Below are 17559 nucleotides of genomic sequence, written 5' to 3' on the forward strand. Positions count from 1 at the left end.
GTCTTGTGCCCGGGCGCGTGCCTCCCGCCGTGGCGGCTGTGCTTTACTTGCTGCAGCGTCCTTGCTGTCCTCGCCGTCGCCGCCCCGGCCGCCGTCATCATCTTGGCCCAGTCGTAGGCGGCGACTGCCACCGTTCTCGCGGCTGGAGAGTCCGGTTGGCTCCGGTGCTGCTTCTGAAGTGGGGGTCCGAATTGGCCTCCACTCTTTTTGAAGACCCGGAGATAGACTGCTGGGCCGGGCGGGTGGGCGGGCGAGGGCTGGGGGAGGCGTTGTTTTCTGGCCTGTGTTTTGGGTGCAGCGATGACAGCGAAGAGCAACCGACAGCTGCTGGTGGACACCGTAGAAGTAAGCCGGCAGTCAAGACACTAGCCCAGCAGGGATGGGGCGAAGGACGTCGCCTCCAGCGAACAATGCTTGAAGTCCCCAGACTGAAGCCCCCGCCAAGCAATTAAGAGGAGCAGAAACGTTGAAAAATCTGGACTGGAGTAGCCGGTGTGCGGGCTCCACCTCTAACTTAAGATTTAAGACATTCTGGTGCAGTTTTAGGGGTGGGGGCCTGCCTGATCGGTGGACAGGGACTGAGGCATGTGCAGACCGGAGGGGGATACCATGGGACAGGTGGGGAGCCATGATATTAAAAGGCTAGGCGGCAGACCCTGGAGAGGTGCTGGTGGCAGACCATACCAGCTTAGGGGAACAAGGGATAGATGTATAATATCCATCCTCTGTTCCAGGCCTGCCCATAACCAGAAGATAGCTGGGGGACGCACGACTCCATCCGACCTTCGACTGGTGTTGTGTAACGCCACGTCTGTAGCACAAAAAACAACGTTCATCCATGATATGATCTTGGATGAGAGCACAGACCTGGTGTGTATTACGGAGACCTGGCTGGATGAGGCCTCGGCTCCTACACTCGAGGCCATGTGTCCAGCCGGTTTCCAATATGCACAGCAGCCGAGGGTTGGTAGGCGGGGAGGGGGAGTGGCAGTCATCTATCGGGGGTCCTTGGTTTTCGCCAGACCCCCTCTCCATGAGACCAAGTTTGTTGACTGCATGTACTGGAGGTTGGGCCCAAAGGGCAGTTTAGGGATTCTGCTTGTGTACCACCCACCCCGCTGCACAGCAGACTCCCTGACCGAGGTGCTCGAGGTGGTCTCGGATGTGTGGTTGCTTTCCCGCAACCTACTCGTTTTGGGGGACTTCAACGTACACGCCGAGGCAGCCCTCATTGGAGCCCCTCGGGATTTCATGGAAACCATGACTTCCTGGGAACTGCACCTTAGTAATATAGGGCCCACCCATGTAGCCGGTCATGCTCTTGACCTTGTGTTTGTCTCAGGATGGGAGGGAAGTGCTCTGAAAATGGGGGTTGTTTTTTCCAAACCCGTGTCATGGTCAGATCACTATCTGGTGAATATAGACCTCTCAATGCCACACACCCTCCGCAGGGAGCAAGGACCTATTAGGATGGTCCGCCCCAGACACCTGATGGATCCTAAAGGATTCCTGAATGCGCTGGGAGATCTGGAGCCGGCTGAAGGCCGCCCGGTCAAAACCTTGGTGATGGAGTGGAACAGGGAGATCACTAGGGCAGTAGACCGGGTGGCTCCAAAACGCCCTCTCCCCCTGAATAGAACTCAGATAGCACCCTGGTATACACCACGGTTGTGGGGTCTGAGACAGGAGGTAAGACGACTAGAGCACCGATGGCGGAAATCGTGCTCTGAAGATGATCGGACACTGGTTAGAGCAGCAATAGCTGCCTACCAGGTGGCAACAAAGGCAACAAAGAGGGAATTCTTTGCTGCCTCTATTGCGTCCACAGAGTGCTGTCCCAGGAGGTGGTTCCAAGTGGTCTGAAGCCTGGTCGGTCCAGTTGCTCAGGAACCCATGGAGCATTCTAAAGCCTCCTGTGACATGTTTGCTACACACTTTGCCGATAAAATCGAACGCCTGAAGAACATGATTCCGTACGTCGTGGATACAGGAAGTGGGCCAGAGTCGGCCAGTTGCATTCCGGTCCGGTGGGATCGGTTTCAGCCTCTTCCCTCTGAGGAAGTGGACAAGGTGCTCTCTACTGTGAAGCCAACCACCTGTCTACTGGACCCTTGCCCCTCGTGGCTCATTATGAACTGTAAAGAGAAACTGAGCGAAGGGATCAAGGCAATGGCAAATGCATCCTTGGAAGAGAGTACAATGCCACTATCTTGAAAAAGTCCTCTTGGATCCCCAAGAGCTGAATAACTTTCACCCAGTCTCTAATTTACCATTCTTGGGCAAGGTGATTGAGTGAGTGGTGGCCAAACAGTTACAGACACACTTGGATGAAGCAGATTATCTAGATCCATTCCAATCGGGCTTCAGGACTGGACATGGAACTGAAACAGCCTTGGTCGCCCTGGTGGATGATATGAGGAGGTCGTTAGATAGGGGATAATATACCCTCCTCGTCCTCCTGGACCTCTCAGCGGCTTTCGATACCGTCGACCACGGTATCCTTTTAGGTCGCCTGGAGGGATTAGGAATAGGGGGCACTGTTTTACAGTGGCTCCGTTCCTATCTCTCAGACAGGCGCCAGCGGGTGGCATTGGGGGATGAGGTTTCAGACCCTTGGCCTCTCACTTGTGAAGTGCCACAGGGTTCTATCCTCTCCCCCATGCTATTCAACATCTATGTAAAGCCGCTGGGGGCCATCATCAGGAGATTTGGGCTGCAGTGCCACCAATATGCGGATGACACTCAGCTCTATCTCTCATTTAAATCTTCACCAGAGTTGGCTGTGGATACCATGTCCAAGTGCCTGGACTCCGTAAGTGAATGGATGGGAAGGAATAGGCTGAAGCTAAACCCCGACAAGACCGAAGTGTTGCTAGTGGGTGACAAGGGAAGATTGGGAGATATAGACCTGGTGTTCAATGGGGTAAGTTTGCCCCTGAAAGACCAGGTCCGTAGCCTTGGGGTCATTCTGGACTCCCAGCTGTCTATGGAGGCTCAGATTTCGGCTGTGAGCCGGGCAGCTTGGTATCAATTACATCTGATACGAAGGCTACAACCCTACCTTCCAGTCCATCTGCTCCCACGGGTGATACATGCTCTGGTCTCCTCTCGCTTAGACTACTGCAATGCGCTCTACGTGGGGCTACCCTTGAAAACGGTCCGGAAACTACAACTGATACAGAATGCGGCAGCTCAGTTGCTCATGAATAGCTGTCGCCGTGATCATATTACTCCGGTGTTAGTAGATCTACACTGGCTACCAGTTATTTACCGGGCCCAATTCAAGGTGTTGGTATTGACCTTTAAAGCCCTATACGGTTTCGGCCCAGTTTATCTGAAGGAGCGCCTCCAGCATCACCAATTATGCTGCCTGACAAGATCAGCCACACAAGACCTTCTCTCGGTTCCACCAGTTAAAACAGTGAGACTGGTGCGGACCAGAGAGAGGGCATTTTCGATTGTGGTCCCCACCCTCTGGAATTCCCTTCCTTTCGATCTTCGCCATGCCACCTCCCTAATAGGTTTCCGCCGGGCCTTGAAAACCTGGCTATTCAGGCAGGCCTATGGGATCTCTGGGGCGGGTTAGTTATTAATGTTGTTATTAATTGGTAGAGTGGTGCTTAGATGAATGATGGTCTTATTGATTGTATATTGTATTTTATTGTATTAATGTACGTCGCCTAGAGTGGCCGTTAATTCAGCCAGATAGGCGACTTATAAATAAAATTTTATTATTATTATTATTATTATTATAGGCTAGTTCCACATGGCTTCCACATAATCCTCTTGTACATCCCTAAGTAAATGGTTACAGAATCGTACTCAGTGCTTATCAATTATTCCTTCTCAAACTGGAGGGCGGTAACAAATGGGGTACCACAGGGCTCAGTCCTGGGCCCAGTGCTCTTCAACATTTCTAGTAATGACTTGGATGAGGAGGTGCATGGAATGCTTATCACATATGCTTATCACATTTGCAGATGATACAAAATTCAGAGGGACTGGTAATACCCTGGAGGACAGAAACAACATTCAAAGTGATCTTGATAGGCTGGAACATTGAGCTGAAAACAACATAATGAAATTTAACAGGGATAAGTGCAAGGTTCTATACCTAGGAAAAAGAAACCAAGTGAACAGTTATAATATGGGGGATACTTGGCTTAACAATACTACATGAGAGCAGGATCTTGGGAATGTTGTTGATCACAAGCTGCATATGAGCCACCAGTGCGATGTAGCTGCAAAAAAGGCAACTGCTATTTTAGGCTACATTAACACAAGTATAGTTTCCAAATGGTGTGAAGTACTAGTTCCCCTCTATTTGGCACTGGTTAGGCCTCATCTTGATACTGCATCCAGTTCTGGACACTGCACTTTAAGAAGGATGCAGACAAACTGGAACAGGTTCAGAGAAGGGCAATGAGGACGATTAGGGGACTGGAAACAAAGCTCTATGAGGAGAGACTAAAAGAACAGGGCATGCTTAGCCCTGAGAAGAGAAGACTGAGGGAAATATGATAGCACTCTCCAAGTACTTGAAATGTTGTCTCACAGAGGAAGGTGAGGGTCTCTTAATAATACCAGACTGCAGGATACAGAATAATGGGCTCAAGTTGCAAGAAGCCAGGTTCCATCTGAACATCAGGAAAATCTTCCTAACTGTTAGAGTGGTATGACAATGGAACCTAAGGAGGTGTTGGAACTAATTACCTAAGGAGGTGTTGGCCTCTCCAACTCTGGAGGCATTCAAGAGGCAGCTGGACAGCCACCTGTCAGGTATGCTTTAAATTGGATTCCAGCATCAAACTCCAGTATTCTATGATTCTATGTAGAAAAGTATATTGCATGGACAAATGCCCATAGATATACTTCCACAACAGTTTATGTGATTGTGGCAATGCCTTTTGGAACACTCACCATCATTCACGTTGTAGGGGGAACAATTCACAGAATCCTTCTCCATTAGTTCCCTAACCCCCAGGCAGTTGGGAAGACATCTGTGTCTACTGATCCTAATTTATATAAGTTACATAAGAAGATCCCCACTGGATCAGGCCAATGGCCCGTCTAGTCCACCATCCTGTTCTTATACTGGCAACCGGATGCCGACTGCAACAGCACTCTCCCTACTTGTGATTCCCAGCAAGTGGCTTTCAGAGGCATACTGCCTGTGAAAGTGGTGCTGGAACATAGCCACTGTGGCCAGTAGCCACTGATAGCCTTACTCTGAGACAAATCCTCTTTTAAAGTTATCCAAGTTGATGGCCATCGCTACTTGTGGAGCAAATTCCATAGTTTAACTGCATTATGTGAATAAGTGTTTTCTTTTGTCTGTCCTGAATCTTCCCACATTCAGCTTCATTGGATGTCTACAAGTTCTAGTGCGATGAGAAAGGGAGAAAACCTTCACTTTATCCACCTTCTCCAGACCATGCATAATCATATACACAATTATATGATTTATAATTTTATGGCATCATCCTAGGCTAGTGTTCTTGTTCACAAAAAAGTGAGTTCAATGATTTGGGGTTGGGGTTGTGAACCTGGTCCCCTTAAAGTGGGAAGTGATTTCAAGGGAAGGCAGTGTGTTTACCTTAGGGAAGTGTATGTGGCATAGTCAGAGAGGCATCAGCTTCCTGGCCCCTATTCCATGCTTCTAGAGGGGGAACAATGTAACTTAGCCAGCCATCTAGCAAGACGTTTTCTAGTGGGTGGTTGTTGGTAGATGTGCAACTACCCACTTTAAAAGCTCTTACTATTGCTGTCTGACTAAGCAACATAATTCCCACACACAGCCCAGGGAAGGAAGGGGGAAATAGGAAGCTGAAACCTCTCATTGCCACACTGCATACACCTAATTAAGGTAAACTGGTAAGGTAAACACAGACACATACCCAACTTCAAATATTTTCTCCCTCCAACCCCCATATTAGCAAAATCCCCTCCCCCAATTGGTCCCTGGCAAATGGGGCAGTGAATTGGGAGAAGGCATTTTGCAACAACCCTACGATCTTACGGAACAACCATTATCCAATGCTCTCTTGTTCCCACTGGAAATAACTTGTTGCATTGCATTTGGAAAATGTGTTGAAACCCCATTGGGCAAATGAAGATTCATGTTTTGCGGTGTCATAATGTAGTGTTTTTAATAAAAAGCATGCCCAGTCATTAAACTCTAACATGTGGTGTAGTACATTAAGCAAACTTGTCGGTGAAGTGAAATTAAGAAAAGATCTATGACAATATTCAAAATCCTTACCCAAAAAAGGGATCAATTCATACCCTTGAGCAATTGTGGGAGGGGAGAGGGGAGATGGCATTTCATTTGGAGCTAATGTGGAAGACCAGGTGACAAGTTCTGAAGAGTCTTCATCTGCACACCAGATACATTAGCTGAGCTTGCCTTTGATTAAACAAAAATTGAAAATTAGAACTCTGTCTATACCCATAATTATGTCAATATGAAATATAGAATCCAAAATATGCTAAGCAGCAGCCTGAATCAAAAAGCTTGGCACATGTATATAGGATCCCAGATCCCCTGCTAGGAACGTCACATCCTCTGTTTGTCATCCTCTGTTTCATGCTTATAAGCATTATTACCAACATTTCATTTGCTCTGATATATGAGAAGAGTTCTAGATTGCTTCTGAATATTTGAACATTTGGTGTTCCAATGTATTCTACTCATGGTATTGGTTTATTTGCTAATAGCATTTGCTACCCAAAGCAATGTGTAACCTATTATGGAAGAAGGCTTCTGTGCATGAAGTTCCCTGTGATCAAGTCTTGCATATGCAAAAGGATGCTGCATGCAGTAAAAAGCCCCACTGCCAACATCTGTGTGTGCAATGAATTAATTTGGATTGGGTTCAAACCATGAAGCCTGCATCCCCAAACTGTCGCACCCACCCACACAGCTACTTCCTTATAGTGCAGTCTCAATAGCTGCAGTATGTGACTGACTACCAGATGCTGCATAGGTGGAGCTGACTGTGTGGATTTTCTCTTCCAGCAAGACAGTAATTCAGTGGAAAAGATCCAGAACAGGGTATCCCAGAAGCCCCCTTCACATGTTAATCCCATGAAGGTGATGGCCAGGAAACAGAACCACACTGCTTGCCCTTCCTATGGCATTGAGCACACCTCTGCTCCCCCCCTCAGACAACCACACATTGGTACAAACCTGAGCTTGGAAAAGTTACTTTTTTGAACTACAACTGCCATCAGCACCGGCCAGCATGGCCACTGTATTGGGTTGATGGGAGTTGTAGTTCAAAAAAGTAACTTTTCCAAGCTCTGGAAACATCTGCCAGTAGGAAGTGTATGTGTGAGGAGCTGCTTACATATAGGCTTCCACAAGACTGGGACCACCATGCAATTGGGAGTCCTCAGCATGTGGAAGCCTATGCACAAGTAACTGCTCACATGTAGGTTTCTTTCCTGCAGATGTCCATGCAAAATTGTCAACAAGGGGACTAGTGGCATGTCCAATGCTAGGGATGGGACCTATGATGAGCCAGAGACAGGACCAGCAGCACAACCCTACCACCAGGTTACATGTAACATGTGAAAGGGGGTACTCTGCCTCCCAAAACCAGGCGGGCAGTGAAGGAGGTTGGAAATAGGAGAGCTGTTGTAGCTGGCAGGAGCTGCTATGGCCAGAAGCTTTGATACGAGCCCTACGTCTCTGCAGCAACCCTGACTATCCACATAATATTTTCAAAAGTAACTTCTCTGCTGCTAGAAGGAAAATATCTGATTCTGCTGCAAAATCCTCTCCCTCCAGGAGCCCTGCAGTTTGGGAGCCACTGTTATAAGGGCTAATCTGTTTTCCTTAAGCATTTTTGACCTCATCTGCCACCTAATAATGTGATTTTGCTCTAATCAGATTAAATGGTGATAAAAGGATTATTTCTTCATTAAAATTTCCTGCATACAGGTAATATGCAATCAGGACCAGTAAAAGAAGTTTTCCAACAGTTGAACTGCTTGCTTAAACCAAAAAATCTTTGCAAGAGTTTAGCTCCTGTGTGGGTAATCTACTATGGGTCATGTGCAGTTTGGCATTACACTTTTTAAACTTTAAATTGCAGTCGCTTGTGTGTGTGCGGGGGAGGTGAGGTGATGATGAAGATCTGCAGTTCAGTGCACAGGGAGGGGGGGCTTTTAGCCCTGTCCCCTTTGCTATGGTCCTGATAGAAATTGCCCCCTGAAGCTGCCATTTGGCACAGGGCAGAAGCTGCCATTGGTGTTTGGTCCTAACCCAAGAGGAATAATCTTAAACTGCTGCATGTATAAACGTTGGCAAGAAAATTGTTGAAAATCAGGCCCACCTGGGGTATAGTTATCAACATACTTTTGATGTTACTCTTTAGGAACTCAAAAAAATATATAAGAATCACATTGAATGGCAAATTAGTGATGTTCCTAGTCTGTTCAAGTCTGTATACCAATCAAATTAGGCTTGCCCCACTCCTGGCTGGCATTTTTTCATTTATTTATTTATTTCATAGGTGATGGAGAACCTCAGGCCCAGGGAGCTAATGTAGCTCTCCAAGTTTTGCTACTCCCCCTCGACCCAGTCACAACCCATCTGCCCAGGCCACAACTTTTACCATTAGGACCCCCCCTCTCTGACTGCAGGGCCGTAGACATTGACCCTGGTACCTCAGGTGATTTGCTGAACTGTGATAATTGGGTGGTGTGTTTCCTAGCTGCATGTTCCTTAATCTCTTCTGCCTCCAAGATAGCAGATCTTTTCATTGTCCACAGGGCAGAAAAGGAGGAGCCCATGTAGCAACTTATTATGCAGTGCGTGAGCCCTCTCTGTTCTTTCGTTGTTGCACTTTTGTAGTGCAGTGGCCACACCTTCACAACTAATGACTGAGCATGTGCAAGAAGTATATATCAAATTTCAGCATGATACATCTGTCTCATTTTAATTGCCACATGGGCTGCTAACATCAATCTGTGCTTCACATTACTTCCTTCCTTTATTTTGAATTTACGTCAATTTTTTCCAACCCTTGAGATCACTGGTGCTCAGTAAGTACCTTTTATTAACAAGTTCTACCACCACACTTTTAAGCACCTGAACATCTCTTCAAACAATTGTGATAAGAGGAGCAGGTCCATACAAGGGAAGGCATCTCAAGGCACTCCAAACTCAGACTTCTCATCTGCTGGTTGTTAGCAGTACTATGCCTGAACAATTAAATATGATTGAAGTGTGCAGCATAGATTATACTTTGTGTTTCCAAGGACCGATATGAAAAACAAAACTTATAAAACAGATTATATGCTCACATGTAACACATTTGACTTTTTCTTCTGACTTTGTTTCATATGTGTTAAAAGGTCTCAAATGTTACCTTAATTAGTCATTTCTATCCCTTTATACAAAACAAGATAATTATTCTGCCACTTAAAAAAACATGTAAAACTAGTGGCTTAGTTATCATGCCAGACAGTCAAATAAAGTAGCCAATGGATCTGTGACACAAGGGTCAGCGTGACTGTATTTCTAAGGAATTCAGAGGAATGGAATTTGTTATGGGCAAAGCAAGGAAGAAAAAAGATGAGTTAAAAGTTCCTGGCATGTGTGTATGTTGGAAATCCCTGGAATATGTGTCATAAGTTTAAAACGTGTACCAGTGTGGTAAGAGGTGTCAGTCTTACTAATAATTTGTGTGAACTTTCTTAATGTTTTTGAATTATTAACTGGCATTCTGCCAGTGTATTTCATCAGAGTGTAATCTGACATCCAATAAAAATATAAAGTTTCTGCATATCATTTTTGATGTGCCAAAATCTCTCTCTCTCACACACACACACACACATGAAAGAGAGAGACGGTACTCAAAGGTAATTTATTATTACATGTAAATTGCCCAATGTGTTTCGATAACAATCTTCCTCGGGGCTCTCCAAATGAATAACATATATAAGTAATGTTAAAATGAATGCAAAATGCTAAAACAAATCAATACATGTCTCTGTTCAAATTATTACTTTTGAGCACCTGTTTAAGGTGTTGTCTTTGTGGTTCCCTCCCCCCAGGGCTTCCTCTCTATTTTTCTTTTTTGAATATACCAACATTTTCCCTTTGTGAATGTAAAAACAGGGCCTATTTATTTATTTATCTGTTTTGTTATCTGCCTGCTTACTGGATAGGCACTCCTGAGAATAGCTGTCTCAACAGCTATAAACTCCTGGTCAAATGGGGTAACATCTCCATGAAACTGAGCAAAATTCCCAAGTAGAAGACAAGAAGTGGCTAGTTAACAAACACATGTGACTTCTAATAAAAGAGCATCTCTCCATGGCTGAGGTTGCCTTCTGTTATGTGTGTTGTCTGTGTGTGTGTTGGTGTTGTGTATTAATCCATATGCAATTATTACATAAGTGATTTCCTTATCTTCCAATACCTTTAGACATCCAATATACTACATCCAATTTTATATAAGAGCTCTCAGCCAGGAAAGTTATTTTGCTCTTTTGTTTGTTCAGTATTGGTGGATATGAACAGAAGCACTGCAGATGCACATTGAGGGAACATACAACCACTAGGAACAAGCATTTTCAAAATGGGGAGCTCTGTTGCTCATCACTCATTCAGATGCCAAAAACTGGAAGCTGCCTTTTCTGGTCCATCTTACTAAATATGGTCTACTCTGCCAGCAGCAATCCAAGGTCTCAGGAAGAGGATTTTTCCCATCACCTGCTATCTATTATTTTTAAAAAACCTGGAGATGCAAGGTATTGAATCTAAGACCTTCTACATGAAACATGCGCTCTGATCAGTCCCAAATAAATATCCAATAGATTCATGTAACACACAATCACATTCCACAAAGCATTTGGAACAGCAATGGATGCAGTCCATGAAAACATGGACACCCCTCATGTCCGCCTGACAACTGTTTCCATATGAGAGCTGGGGAAATGTGATATACCTGCAAGAGAAGTGCTTTTTTGATGGAAGATGTCCAGAGGATCTCAAACAACAAATGAATAAAATGGCTCACAAAACGTAGATAAGGAGAAGTCTTTCTCTGCCTCTCATAGTGCTAGAAACTGGGGTCATCCAGTAACGCTGATGGGTGGGAGATTCAGAACAGAAAAAGAAGTACTTCACACAACACATAACAATGGAATTTGCTAGATGTAGTGATGGCTCCCAGTGTGGATAGCTTTAAAAGGGATTAGACAAATTCATGGCAGATAAGGCTATCAGTAGTGACTAGTCAGGATGGCTAAATAGTGCCTCCAGCATCAGAGGTAGCGTGCTTCTGAACGTCAGTTTCTGGGGAACATGAGCAGGAGAGTTCTGTTGCATTTATGTTCTGCTCATGGGCTTCCCATAAGCATCTAGTTGGATCCTGGGAACAAAACACTGGACTAAATAGGTCTTTGGTCTGATCCAGTTAGGTTCTTATGTTCTTCAGAAAGAATGTTTCTTGTATTATTGCTATAAATCAAAAATCTGAACTGGTCTTAAGATAGTCCAGAACACGTATAACTGGGATCATAACTTAAAAGTTGTTCTCTGAAGCCAAAGCTGAGCACTCAAAAACCCTGGGCTCTGTCGGCTCTGGCATATGACAGCAAATGCCGCTATGGCTGAAAACTGAATGTTTTTCATAGCAACAATAAATGGTCTGCATAGCTTTCTGCTGCCTAAAGACTCCACAGCCTCCCGCCATGGTAATACCCAACCCCCACACACACCAGTAGGGGTGGGGTAGGGTCTTTGGAACTGGGTTTGTGAGTGCTGTTGCACATAGCCAACAGTGTGTCAGCTTGACACAAGAGCCCATTTGTGAGCATTGGAAGGCTGGAGATCCTCTGGGCAAAGATCACAAAAATAAGATCTAGCATAATGAGAAGATTAAAAGGGAAAAGAGGAATGGAGCTAAAAGTAAATGATCCTCAATGGTGGTATTTAAGACTAAAGGCTGTTCCCAACATTACCTTTTAAAGACATAAGAATTCTCTCATGAGTCATTCCCATGTGGGTATAATTAATACAAGTAAGTTGCACAGAGGCAGTCTCTTCAATATGCACGTCTCTTTCCTTTAGGTGCATTAATTATTTCCACATGCTGTTTTCAGATACACGAGTGACATAACAGGGAGGGGTGCCATGTTATTAAATAGTAACATGAGAAAGAGCCCATGTGCTCCTATTTTGGCCTGAGTGCTTTCGTGGGAGATGGATATTTGGGATGACTAGAAATAGACTGTTTCATATTTAGATGTACTGTATTACTATGAAACATCCCAAGTATTATGAGAGATACAGAGAAGTCGTAAAGATGGGAGCAACATAACTAGGAGTGCTTAATGTTTTATGCTTTGACGAATATCTAACCACAATAAAATCCTGGGTCAGCTGAAAGACTATGAATTACACTTTTGTTATGATGACCGGTCCATGCTGCCTTTAGCTCTACATTTGAAATCACTTTTTTCCCCTCCTAGTGGAGAAGCAAGTCTGCAAAATCCAGACAGTCAGCCTGAAGCCTCGCCCCTGAAGGGGGGGCTACCATCTCTCTCTCTCTCTCTCTCTCTCTCTCTCTCTCTCTCACTCACTCACTCACTCACTCACACACACACACACACAGACAGAGAGAGAGAGAGAGAGAGAGAGCACTGCCTGAAACAGCTACAATTACACGTGGACTATATTTTATTACTTTGATTTACAAAAACTTCGATATTTAGGCTACTTCTTACATAAGGTAAGTCTTTAAATGAGCTGGTGGCTGGTTGCTTCTCAGAGGGGGCTAAGTGTCCTCTTGTGGTGAAGGAGCCCACGGGGCAAGGTGGCACAGGAGTTACAGAACCACAAAATGAGTGCGCCACTTGTTCCAACAAAGGTCAAAAACAAATGAAGCCTTTTAAAGCCTCAGCCCTCAGACCACCCCATTCAGACTCTGCCCCTTTGTGGGGAACTTATTTTCTGAAAGGACCAAGAAGAGGGCCTCCTCATACATCCCACCTAGTGGACTCCCTGTTCTGCTAAACCAGTGAGGTACTGTAAGAGGCATTTGGTTCCTCGAGCTCAGGGAAAGGCACCTCTGAGGGTCCTGCCTTTGTCTTTACAGGCCCTGACAATATGGGAGGTGGTTCTATGACATCCTGCCTGTCATCGGCAGGTTCACTGGTCTCCCAATCTCCAGCAGCAGCCTCAGAGCTGTGAACTTGGTCTGTCTCCTTAGGTGGTGACTCTGCAGACTCTGTGTCTTGAATGCTGCTGCACTCTGGGGTCACGACACTGAGCCAGCCCAGAAAGGGGTGCAGAGCAGCAGTAGGGAACCTCAGGCCGGGAGGGGGCCAATGTGGCGTTCTAGCCCTCCATCTGTCCCTCAGGTCATGCCCCTCACCAGTGCTGTCCCATTCCTTCTTGAGTGCTCTTGCCTGACTAGAATGTGCACTTGAACTATGTTTGTGCCTCTTGATTGCTTGGATGGAGGGGTGTGTGTGTGCCTGGAATGAAGCCTACTGTCCAAAGCACAAATACGTTGCCCTCCCCACTTTTGCTTCTGGCTGTGCCAGCCACTGTCATATGGACCCCCAGAAGGTTGCCCATGAAGGAATGAGACCCTAGGCCTGAAAATGTCTCCCACTTCCCAGTGTAGAGGCAACACCTAGCTTGGGGTGAAGTAGTCACCAAAGGTTTTAAAAACATGTTGGGGCAAGGAAAGGAACTGTCCAAGTCTTCTGGACTCATGACATTCTACACATGCTTCCAGAAGGGTGCTTATTGTGTATTGTGTATTCCTTGTGTAAACAAGCTTTTTGCAGCATTCACACAACTTCATTTTTATCCAGAAAACAAGACCATATCCCCCCCTCATTTAATCTAGATTTACTTTTTCCAATAAAAATCTGATAAGGTTTTTTTTTAATCTCAGTGATCTCTGACAGTCTGTGTCTGGAAGCACCCTAGCCTGCAGAAAGGGGCAGGTTGTCTTATTGAAATTACACCTGGTAGTCACTGAAGTCCACTCATTGGCAATAATGGAGCCCCAGATGGGCTTTGGGATTTATGTGTATGGTAATGCATTGCCTGTGAGTCAACAGTTTAAAAACCAAATCCTAATGCTAATGGGGTCTGAACTGGCAGTGACTGGCCAGGAATGAGACCATGGAGTTGTAGTGGACAGCCCAATGAAGATGTAGGCCCAGGGTGTGGCAGCTGTGAAAAAGACAAATTCCATGTGAGGGATCATTATTAAAGAAATTGAAAATAAATCAGTGCCATTACAGAAATCTATGGTTGGATTACACTTGGAATGCTGCATGCCGTTTTGGTCACATTATGTCAAAAAGGATATTGTAGAGCTGGAGAAGTTTCAGAAAAGGGGAACCAAAATGTTCAAGGGGGTGAAGCAACTCCCCTATGAGGAAAGGTTGCAATATTTGGGACTTTCTAGTTTAGAGAAATAGTAAGAAGGGACATGATAGAAGTGCATTCAATTATACATGGAGAAAATGGATAGGGAGAAGTTTTTCTCATAATACTAGAAACCTGGGGCCATCCAATGAAATGGAATATTGGAAGATTCAAAACAGACAAAAGAAAGTACTTGTTCACACAGTGCATAGTTAAAACTATTGTACACACCATGATCTCTAAGTGGTGAGAGACTCCAGGGGTTCCAGCACTTACACAGAGTTTGGTTTCCTTGGAATGAAGGTCACTGGAGACTGTGGTGTCTTTATGATACATTGCTTGATTTTACACATATATACAACATGAACATCAGGTAGAAGAGTTCACCGCATTAACCCTCCAACAGATTTTGCTTCTCATTAGATACCTAAGAGAGTCCCCCAAACCATCAGGCTACCTCTGGCGCTAGGATGGGGTAGCTTCCAGTCAGGTGAGGGGTAGAGCTACCCTCCTGAAAAAGCATCACTGGCCAGTTGTCCCTATGGCAACATGGCCAACCCTTTTTTCATGCAGATAGGATGCTTGATAGACTTGGCCAGAATCATTACTTAACGAAGGAACTGGTGTGACCAGTTTAGCAGGTTCCTTGAACTACTGATCCTAACCTTACAGCTACAGAATCACAGGCTTGGAGGAAACCCAAAGACATAGTGAAGGCCAACCAACCCCCCATCCTATAACAGTATACAATTCATTTCCAAAAGATGCAGTGATGCCCACTAACTTGGATGCCTTTAAAAGAGAATTAGATAATCCATGAAGGATAAGGTTATCAATGGTTATGAGTCATGATGGCTATGTTCTATCACCTGAACCAGTTGCTGGGAATCAGAAGTGTGAAGAGCGCTGTTCCACTCAGGTCCTCCTTGCAGGCGTCCCATATGCATCTGGTTGGCCACTGTGATCACAGGATATTGGACTAGATGGGTCTTTGGTCTGACCCAGCAGAACTCTTCCTATGTTCTTGAATTATCCTAAATTTAGGCTGGAAATACAGTTAACACCAGTTTTATCCCCAAGCCCTTTTTTGAGATTTAAGCTCACCTAGAATCAGTATTACCATTTCAGTATGGACGGTAAAGATTAAGTGTGTTCAGATGGCTGATTCCAAGATCCATGTAGATTCCAGGATCCACTACCAGAAATCTAAATAAGCAAGCATGACAAAAGACAGAAAGGTCAGCTTCTGGGATCAGCAAAAGAGTGCCTCAAAGGGCACCACTTTCTACTTAAGGAAAGATAAAATCCTTGTCTGGTTGTTCATATACCCTAACCCAATGAAAGCTAATTTCCTTGTACTCTTTCAGAAGGGTTCCCCACCCCCTCAGTTTATTTTATATTCCTAAAACACAAAGTATCTAGGAGTCTCAGATCCACATGTATATAGCCTCTAATAATTAAGAAACATTTAAATTAAGCAATAAACACTTGAGGGTTTCCTGTTGGGATGAAGGGAAATGCCTCAAAGAAAATGTTGGCATTTGAAGCTGATGCATCATGCATTCCCCCTTAAGAAGAAATATGTGAAACATTACATTGATTGCCTACGATGGTTTTCAGTCTATCTATAAAATTTTGTAGGACTTGGGATATGGGCAACCTCTCAGCATAAGCACACATTGATGATACTGGGCAGATGACCATGGAAGAATTACTTACCAGCAGCATATTCAGATAACTTTCTGGGGGGAAAAACCATTAGGTTTTCAGAGAAATTACTGACTTTCATAGCCTGGCCCCAAATTGAAATGGACACCACCATGAGCCACTTTTACTACTCATTCCCTATTTTTGTCACAAGGCCCCTAGTAGGCATGCAAATACAACACTATTGGTCCCCACGTCTTCAACAGTGAGTCTCCTATTCTGTTTATCACTGGCACCAAAACTGCTCAACCTTGCCAGAGCCACAGGGCCACATTGTTCTACTGGAAGGTTTCTCAAAAAGAAAATCTGCCTCAGGAGAGCCATCTTTTGGGGGAGCCAAGGGCCCACCTCATTCTAGCCATTGTTGCCTTTGCTCCTTCACTTGCCCTCTTTTTTCTACGCTTTTGCCAAGAGACAGCACAAGACAAGCAGAAGCTGCTGCTGTTTCTCCTTGCTCCTTTCACTGCTTGCTTGCTCAGAGAGGTCAGGTGAACAGTCATAAGAACATAAGAACATAAGAAGAGCCTGCTGGATCAGGCCAGTGGCCCATCTAGTCCAGCATCCTGTTCTCACAGTGGCCAACCAGGTGCCTGGGGGAAGCCCGCAAGCAGGACCCCAGTGCAAGAACACTCTCCCCTCCTGAGGCTTCCGGCAACTGGTTTTCAGAAGCATGCTGCCTCTGACTAGGGTGGCAGAGCACAGCCATCACGGCTAGTAGCCATTGATAGCCCTGTCCTCCATGAATTTGTCTAATCTTCTTTTAAAGCCGTCCAAGCTGGCGGCCACTACTGCATCTTGTGGGAGCAAATTCCATAGTTTAACTATGCGCTGAGTAAAGAAGTACTTCCTTTTGTCTGTCCTGAATCTTCCAACATTCAGCTTCTTTGAATGTCCACGAGTTCTAGTATTATGAGAGAGGGAGAAGAACTTTTCTCTATCCACTTTCTCAATGCCATGCATAATTTTATACACTTCTATCATGTCTCCTCTGACCCGCCTTTTCTCTAAACTAAAAAGCCCCAAATGCTGCAACCTTTCCTCGTAAGGGAGTCGCTCCATCCCCTTGATCATTCTGGTTGCCCTCTTCTGAACCTTTTTCAACTCTATAATATCCTTTTTGAGATGAGGCGACCAGAACTGTACACAGTATTCCAAATGCGGCCGCACCATAGATTTATACAACGGCATTATGATATCGGCTGTTTTATTTTCAATACCTTTCCTAATTATTGCTAGCATGGAATTTGCCTTTTTCACAGCTGCCGCACACTGGGTCGACATTTTCATCGTGCTGTCCACTACAACCCCGAGGTCTCTCTCCTGGTCGGTCACCGCCAGTTCAGACCCCATGAGCGTATATGTGAAATTCAGATTTTTTGCTCCAATATGCATAATTTTACACTTGTTTATATTGAATTGCATTTGCCATTTTCCCGCCCATTCAC

This window comes from Rhineura floridana, chromosome 1, assembly GCF_030035675.1.
Source record: "Rhineura floridana isolate rRhiFlo1 chromosome 1, rRhiFlo1.hap2, whole genome shotgun sequence".
NCBI classification, from domain to species: domain Eukaryota; kingdom Metazoa; phylum Chordata; class Lepidosauria; order Squamata; family Rhineuridae; genus Rhineura; species Rhineura floridana.